General features: G+C 47.4%; 1 protein-coding gene across 5 annotated transcripts in view; it reads left to right on the top strand.

Annotated features, from left to right (window-relative positions):
* Positions 1-1,565: 1,565 nt before the first annotated feature.
* Positions 1,566-7,801, top strand: part of PAG1 (phosphoprotein membrane anchor with glycosphingolipid microdomains 1) — a 116,032-nt gene continuing 109,796 nt past the window's right edge. For 4 of the 5 annotated variants that reach the window (XM_051612549.1, XM_051612545.1, XM_051612548.1 and 1 more), the window contains exon 1: positions 1,566-1,653. The gene's annotated coding sequence lies outside the window, so the exon portion shown is untranslated. The other variant, XM_051612550.1, reaches the window with a different exon arrangement.

The following is a 7,801-nucleotide window of genomic DNA, read 5'->3' as shown; positions in this document are numbered from 1 at the left end:
GTTTCACAAAGCCTGGCTGTTACTAGTGGGAGAATTTGATGGAAACTCGCTGCAAGAAGGAAAGGCAAAGGAAACCACAGAACAAAGTCTGAAAAAAACATCATTAGATCAGCTACAATGTGCCAGTGTAGTGGCATATTAGAGGAAAAAAACAACACCAGATTGGTAAAATGACAATCATCAGCTGGGTATTACAAGAGCTGGCAGGCTACATGGTGGAATAATACATATTTTGTTGCAGGGGTCATGTGGACAAACTGAGATTGGCTGGACTCTGCTAAACATGGACTATGTCTCTCAGTGAGGACAGAAGTTTTTGGACAACGAGCTTAAAGAAGGCTTGGGAGGAAAGAGAAAGCAAGCAAATCAACAGAGGAACCCAACAGCTGGCAATACTGGAAGATGTGAAGAAGGGATCAGCTCTGAGGATTCACTGGATGGAGATAATAAACTGAGCTATAATCTTAGGTGAATGTGAAAATGCTTGATGGTGCTGCTGCACTTGGATTATGAAAACCAAACAAACCCAACACTCTGCTGCATAAGAACATCTTTGCTTGCTAAGCACCAAACGCAGATTCAGGCTCAAACCTGGAGCCAGCCACGTATGTGACTGCAGGATGGAATACAGGGTTTGCACTTGTTCTCAGGAAGTAAGAAACTTACTGTGAGTTAGGTCAGTTCTTACATCTGGGTGGAAACTTACGGTAATTGTGCAATTTCCCTAAAAAAATCCCCACAAGTCTAAGTTCAACATTTTGCCTTTGCGGCCTTTGCTGCCTTTACTGTGCATGTTTTTCACTCGGAGTCCCTGCACTTCCCTCCATCGTGTAAAATGTACTTCTTTCACTTCAAGACCTTGGTGCCACATGAAAAAGCCACCAGTAACTATGCAAGAGATCTCTTTTCAGCTCATACCCGTCCTTGTTAGTCACGCTCACTTAACGGGGGGGAAAAAAATACCAGGACACCTTCATTCATCCTTTTTTCCTCTTCTTCCCGACTGGCCACCGGAGCACCCTGGAGACAGGACACCCGTGTCCAGCAGCCGGGGAAGGCGGCCCCGACAAACCCCGGCGGCCCCGGCCCCCGCCGGAACGCGCCCCAGGGCGGGCGGCAGCGCGGCACGGTGGGGAGCCGGGCATGTCCCCGGTCCCCCCGCCCCGCCTCCGCGAGGCACGGGGATGCGCGGCCGTGCCCCGGCAGCCTCCGCAGAGGCGCGCTGCGGTGCGCGGGGTTGCGCAAGGGCTGCGGTGCGCGGGGTTGCGCAAGGGCTGCGGTGCGCGGGGCTGCGCAAGGGCTGCGGTGCGCGGCTCCCCGCAAGGGCTGCGGTGCGCGGCTCCCCGCGCTGCCCGCCCGCCCCGCCGCCGCAGCGCTGCCCTCCCGGCACCGGCCGCGGGGACATGCGCACTGCCCCGCGCCCGCCCGCGCGCGCTCCGCGGCCGCGCTCCGTCCCCTCCGCCAACCAACCCCCGCAGGGCGGCGGAGGGGGAGGGAGGGAGCGAGGGCGGAGGAAGGGGGAGGGCGGAGAGGCGCGCCGCGACTTGCTGCTGCTCCTCCCTCCCTCCCCGCGCCGCTGCCCGGCCCCTGCGGGCTGCGCTCCGCGGGCAGCGGCATCCCCGGGCGCGCCTCTCCGCGGGGCCCGCGCCTCCGGTGAGTTGGGGGCGGTGCACGAAGTTGCCGTGTCCGTTGGGTGGTGGCGTCTCCTTTTTATGTGTGTTTTGGTTTTTTTCTTCATTTTTATTTTTATTCTGCGGGTGGCGGGGCGGGGGGGGAAGGGGGCCGTGCGCCTGTGCGCTGCCGCGGAGCGCGCGGGTCGCTTGCGCGGCTGCGGGAGGCGAGCGGCGGGGCGGCCGCGGGGCTCGTTGCGGCGCGCACCGCGGGGCTGCCCCTGCCCGGCCGCGGTCCCCGCTGCGGGCTCGGCGGCCATTTGGGGGGTCGTTCGGCCGGGAGCGGTCACAGGTGCAGCGCCCGGGGGGGCAGGACCCGGCCGGGCTGCTTGCGCGTCTGCCCCGGGCCCCGCGCCCGCGGGGTTCTCCGCGCCTCCCGGCTCCGGGGAGTCAGCCCCGCAACTGCATTTTCATTCAAATCCTGTTAACGTGGTGACAGACTCCAGTTTGTTTCACAGTGGCATCTGCTCTTGCTCTTGGAAACTCTTTTAGAGGATGGGCTCACCGGGGGAGGCAGGGGCTGCCGCTCAGAGCGGTGCGGAGGGAACCGCAAGCACCAATTAATTAATCCTGGCGTGTCCTTTGCCGTGTGCTGCTTGGAGCGTTCAGTTCCCTTAGCGCTTGCAAGGGGGGCGGCAGGGACCTGGCAGACGGTCACACCAGAAAGTTGCGTAGCCTGGATGGTACATAGGCTAATGGACCCAGTTATCCAGATAGACAAACGCAATGATTTATAGGTGTCTGAACTATAATGCTTTGAATGATAGAGCTCTTTAACCTTTCTTTCTAATCTGTCCCTCAGAGATTTGGTTTTAAGGAGAGTAATACATCATTTGTGGTGCTGAATACCTGAGTTGATTTACATTTGTGAAAGGAATGGCCTTTGAAATAATGCTGAGCCATTAGGCAGCAAAGGCAGAAAAAGAGAGGAGCAAAGATAAAATTTTGGCAGAAAATATTTTCCTCTTTTCATAGCAGCTGTGCTCAGTTAACTTTTATCCAGAGTACTTATTTTATTAAATTAAACTTAAAAAAAAAAAAGTGTGCCGTGTGAAACCAGAAGCAAATCTGCCTTAGTTCTCTGGAAGTCTGCGTTGCAGTTGAATGATGATCACAGCAGTGTGTTAACAGAATTTGCAGAGGCAAGCACTGCTGAAGATAACCAGTAGGTAAATGGAAGTACTTTTTATTGTGTTGGTTTCTCTTAGAGAATACAGAAGCAGAAATTGCAAATTTCAGGGTTTCTTATGTTTTTTATGTATCTTTTAAAGTTTTGCCCTGATAAATGTACCTGTATGTGACGTGCTTTGTTATAGCAAACGTGTCTTCCCTTACTAGAAAAGTGATTAACTCAGGTATTAGCTTATTTAACAAGGGCCAGATTCTGCAGCGTATGAGGCATCTCATGTAAGGAGTGAGTACCTTTTACTCTCATGGAAAAACAGTTGTGAATACAGTATACACAACATCTTACAGGCCTGAAGTACAAAAGCAATTTTACCTTTATTTCAGCACAGTATTTCAGTACTTAAACAGTATTTCAGCACAGGGTTTATTTAGCATAAAATCAATATTCAGATCAGCAATGGGGATCTGCAACTTCTGAATGAGAAGCTTTTCTGAAGGCAGCACACTGCTTACATGAGCAAAGGTTGTGGGACCTTTAGCTCACCTATCTTTTGCTTAGTTTATTTTACGAAAGGTCAATGAGGAAAGCAAACAGGTAATCCATTGCATTTTAGGGCACTGTCCTCATAAGCCTCTTCCACCAGGCTTGATGTGGTTTTAGATCATGTATTGTATACAAATGACTGCTACCAGATAACTTAAGCTCTACATTTATCCTGCTATTAAAGTTATAGGGCTTCTGGATTTCAAGTCCTAAATAAGAAATGCTCAATAACCTACAGCTAATTATTATTTTAGGAAGCTCTATTCTGAGAAATCCACAAGAAATGCAATTGAGTTTTCCTTGCTGGCTGTGCAGTGGCGTTTGGTTAAGGAATACTCTTCACTGGGGCACTGTGAACTTCATTAGCACACAAAGGAGTTAGATCGATTTATCAGCTCATTGATGATGATAGTAAAGTGCTGTAGAGTTCAGTGGCTGGAACAGGACAGGGTTCTGAGGCCCTGGTGCAGCCTGTAGCTTGCAGGCAGCCAGCCCTCGCTGCTCGCAGCCCATGTCTGCATCCCAAGGATGCTGTCAGTTACAGGGCTTGTGTTGTACATAATGATGCAAAAAAATTTGTGTTCTGGTGAGGGTAGAAGTTCAGGACAGCTTCTTCCTTGGGAAAATGATGTGTTTCTAAACATTTGTATCATCAGAACCGACTTGCATGGGTGGAAACATGGAAAGGGTGGGCAGTGCACACTCATTTGTGTAGTACTGCTAGTAATAAACTCTGTAAGGCTATGAAATCACTGTGCATTTGTGTGGGCTGTTGGAGGCCCTGTAAGATTCTGCTGTGTAAATGGGGAAGCTGAAGCCTGAAGATTCAGCTGCAGATTTACTGAGGGGAGTTGCGATGTCCTTGGTTGCTGTTCTCCCATCCCCATCCTGGTATCCCTCATGCTCTGAATTGCTATTCTGTGCTGCAGCTTCTCTGCACATAGGTTTGCCATGGGCACGTGTGCTATGTCCAGCTCACGTTCCCCTAGCTCTCACCTGCCAAAACCCCTGTGTGCTATGCAGGCAGGACTGCCTTGCTCAGGAACAGGGGTAAATACCAACCCACAGGTGCTCAGTGACTCACTTGAGGCCCCGTGCTGCAAAATCCTCTGCAGTTTCGTTCTGCCTGTCTTCTGTGGTGAAGGGTCTTTTTACAGTGTTGTGCCCACAGTTACCTGGACTGGAGAGAGCAAGCTGCAGGTGGTTGGACCTCCAAAAGTTGCTCCAGCAAAGGTGCACCAAGCACAGCTGTTAGGTGAAGATGGTGAGAGGCATTCCTTTGCTTGGTGGCTGTGATATAACCAAGTTTTAATTAAAGCAGCAATGGTAGATTATTAGGGCAGATAAATACTGCCTTGTTACAGCCCTCTTGGGTCATATGTAAGCAGTATTCGTTTAGAAAGGATGAATGAATAGTCAGTGTGAAGGATAAAGATCAGCATTGTTAATCACTCTGGAAGTCTTCCGTGGGAAAGTGTAAATTCATGAAGGAAGATACAGTCCATAAATGTCATTTAAATGTTTACATAACTTGGGGAAAAATTTTGATATTAAAGACATGCAAGTACCAAGTCATGTTTGGTTTCCTGTCAGTGATAACTAGGACTTGTACAGCTAGGATTTGTCAGTGATGGGCTATATTACTATGTAATGCTTTGCTAGCAGATATGAAAAGCTCTTCTTCAGTACCACTATGAAAAAAAAAAATTTCTTCTTGTCAAAGTGCAAAAAGAATTATTAGAAACTTGGGAGACTACATTTGCTTAAACCACACCGGAAGTGCGAGGGTTAACATTTCACTTCTGGTGTCCCTGGTTAAGTAGTGTGCCAGTTGCCGATATCTGGGCTGGGGGCATGGTAGCTGGTCATCCATTTATGGTTTCTGGCTGTTCATAAGTCTGCAGGGGGGAGGAAGAATGACTTCAGGTTTCACCCCACCCCCCCTAAATAACTGGAAATGGTAGGAGATGTTCTTGTGCCGATCCTTGATTTCGTAATTCTTACAAAAGTTTCTTTTGTCCTTTTCCAGCTCGCAGAATGTGATACGACCCTTGAAAAAAATCTGTGTGCTTTCATGTAAATGTGATGAGGATGAGCCTTTGAAAACTTATCTTAGCTGATGCTGATGAATAAACAAACATGGCCAGAGTAAATCTTTTCATCTAACTTCAAGAGCCACACTGTAGTGAAGTAAATATAGATGTACTTAATGGGTTCCTTTCATCCAAGTACATAACAAACCCTCCAAAGTAATGCAAACAAATTTAAAACTGATTTCTAAGTGGCTCTTTTTTTGGTGCTGGAGAAATTCAGTCTAGCCAGGCTAGGATGGGAGTGGAGGGTAGTCCTAGAGGTGTGGAGGTATTGGCCTAAATGGCAAGGGGCAGAGAACACACCAGAGACTGCTCTTCCCCAGGAAGAGCTTGTTCTACATGTGCTTTAAACCATCTTACTTGATTAAATTCTTGCCAAACTTGTCCATTTTGAAGGCAGCTAGCTGATGAGGCTTTGGGGGGCAGATGAATCCACAGAGGCTGCTGTCTGCTCCCCCGTGGGCTACCGCTTGGCTCTGTTCCCTGTTGCTGAGCCCAGGCAGCACCCAGAGAACCCCTCCAGGCTTGGGATGGCAGGGCAGCCCATCTTAGGGGTGGCCTGGGCATGCTGTGCTACCACTTGGCCCAAAGCTAACCTGCCTGGGGGGCTTCCTCTGCAGGGCATGTCCTGGTGGTGCCCCAGCCTTGTTCCTGGGTTCACAGAGTGCTTGAGTTGGGTGTTAAAGATGGCCTTGGGACCATTGTGACAGTTGCTATAGACATAATCATTGAATTATGACTGCAGTGGTGGTGTTGATTTTGGCAGCATCTTGGTTGGAAGCTGTGGGAAGGAGGAGCTCAAAGAACAGTTCTGCAGATTTGTACATTTATTGCAGACAATGAGCTTGTTTTCATTTCAAAACATTCAGGATGACTGTTTTTTGTGACAACATTTGCAAACAGATTAACAATTTAGGGAAAGTGTGCCTAGCAAATACAACCATTTAGTTTCAAGGTGCTTGCTTTGTCGAGAAGACCAATGTGTAACGTTTGTATTTCCTGTATCACAGAAAGTCTTTCGATCTTCTCTTTGAAAATGTACAGTTGTAAAACAATTTTACTTTTAACGACGAGTGCTTTGTTTTGAAAAGGATAAACCCTGCTTTGGAGAAGATGACCATAAGCTGGTCTATTCTTAACAGGAAAAGTTCAGGTCCATTTTGTTCCGTTGTGGAATACAATTCCATTCAAAGCTGAGCAGTATACTTCTAAGAGTTGGAATATTAGACTATTTAGACAACTATGTCAGTGTAATTACAGAACTTCAGTATGAGCTTTTGCTTTGCTGAGATCTTGATGAATGGGCAATGCTATAAAGAAGGATTTCTGTGAGCTTTGGAGGAATTTTGTGAAGGAGCTTTAAATCTAGCAGGCTGTTGTACTTCAAAAAGACATAACAAGGATTTACTGACGTCCAGATTCAACTCGCTATTTGACACCTTGAATACTCAGACATCCGATTTAACTCATGGCTGGCTGTGTTGTGCCAGTTGTACAGAAGTGAAATATACTAAAAACTGTTCAGCTTTGGATGTGTTAATCTGGGGATTTACTCATAAATAAGTGATAACTCTCTGAAGAACATCTTTTCGTTACTCTGTGGATTGCTCACCTCTTCCCTCCTGCACTTGTTGTTCTCACAGATGTAGAGGAGGTGGAGGAACTGCTTTAATGAAGGTCTGTATCAGCCTCTGCTGCTTTTTTCAGAAGGTCATCCAACTAAACAGTGGCAGTGAAATGCATGACAAAAGAGAAGCATCTTACTGTCCTTTGGAGATATGTGGCATTCCAGTGTTTTACAGGAACCATTTAGCTGCTGTGTTGAAGACTTCTTTTCATCCTAGCATAGAAGTGGTTCTTAGGATGAATTATTAAATCAATGAAAATTTTGCATCTAGTGGGTGCATGGTGGGATAGGACGTCCAATTAAGGGCTGTTTGACGTGCAGTACCAATTGCAACTGTGATATCTGGGCTATGTCTTTCAAGATTTTACTGCTGCTAAGTATTTTTGCTCAGCCTGTTGACTGCAATGGGACAAGTCTGTGAGCAATGGTTTCTCATTTGAGCAAAGGTTTGTGTGATTGAACTCTTATTCACTAGACATTGAAGTGTAGTAATGGATTTCCTGTCCTGCAAAAAAAAGCTGTTCTGCTACTCACTGACTTAATAAAGTGTATTTGACTTCATCAAACAGAATCTCATTTTAATGGAAAAAGTGTCTCAATGTAAGATCAGTTCATCTTTCTGAGGGCTTGATAGCTTTAGAGTTATTAGCCAAGTTCTGTAACAGTCTTTAAAGGTGCTAATACTTGTAGTTAAATAGCTATAACTATTGCTGATGTACAGGAAATGTTCAAATCACAT

Source organism: Apus apus, chromosome 2 (genome assembly GCF_020740795.1).
Source record: "Apus apus isolate bApuApu2 chromosome 2, bApuApu2.pri.cur, whole genome shotgun sequence".
Lineage (NCBI taxonomy): Eukaryota > Metazoa > Chordata > Aves > Apodiformes > Apodidae > Apus > Apus apus.
The sequence above is the reverse complement of the archived record's forward strand: the minus strand, read 5'-3'. Positions and strand labels throughout refer to the sequence as shown.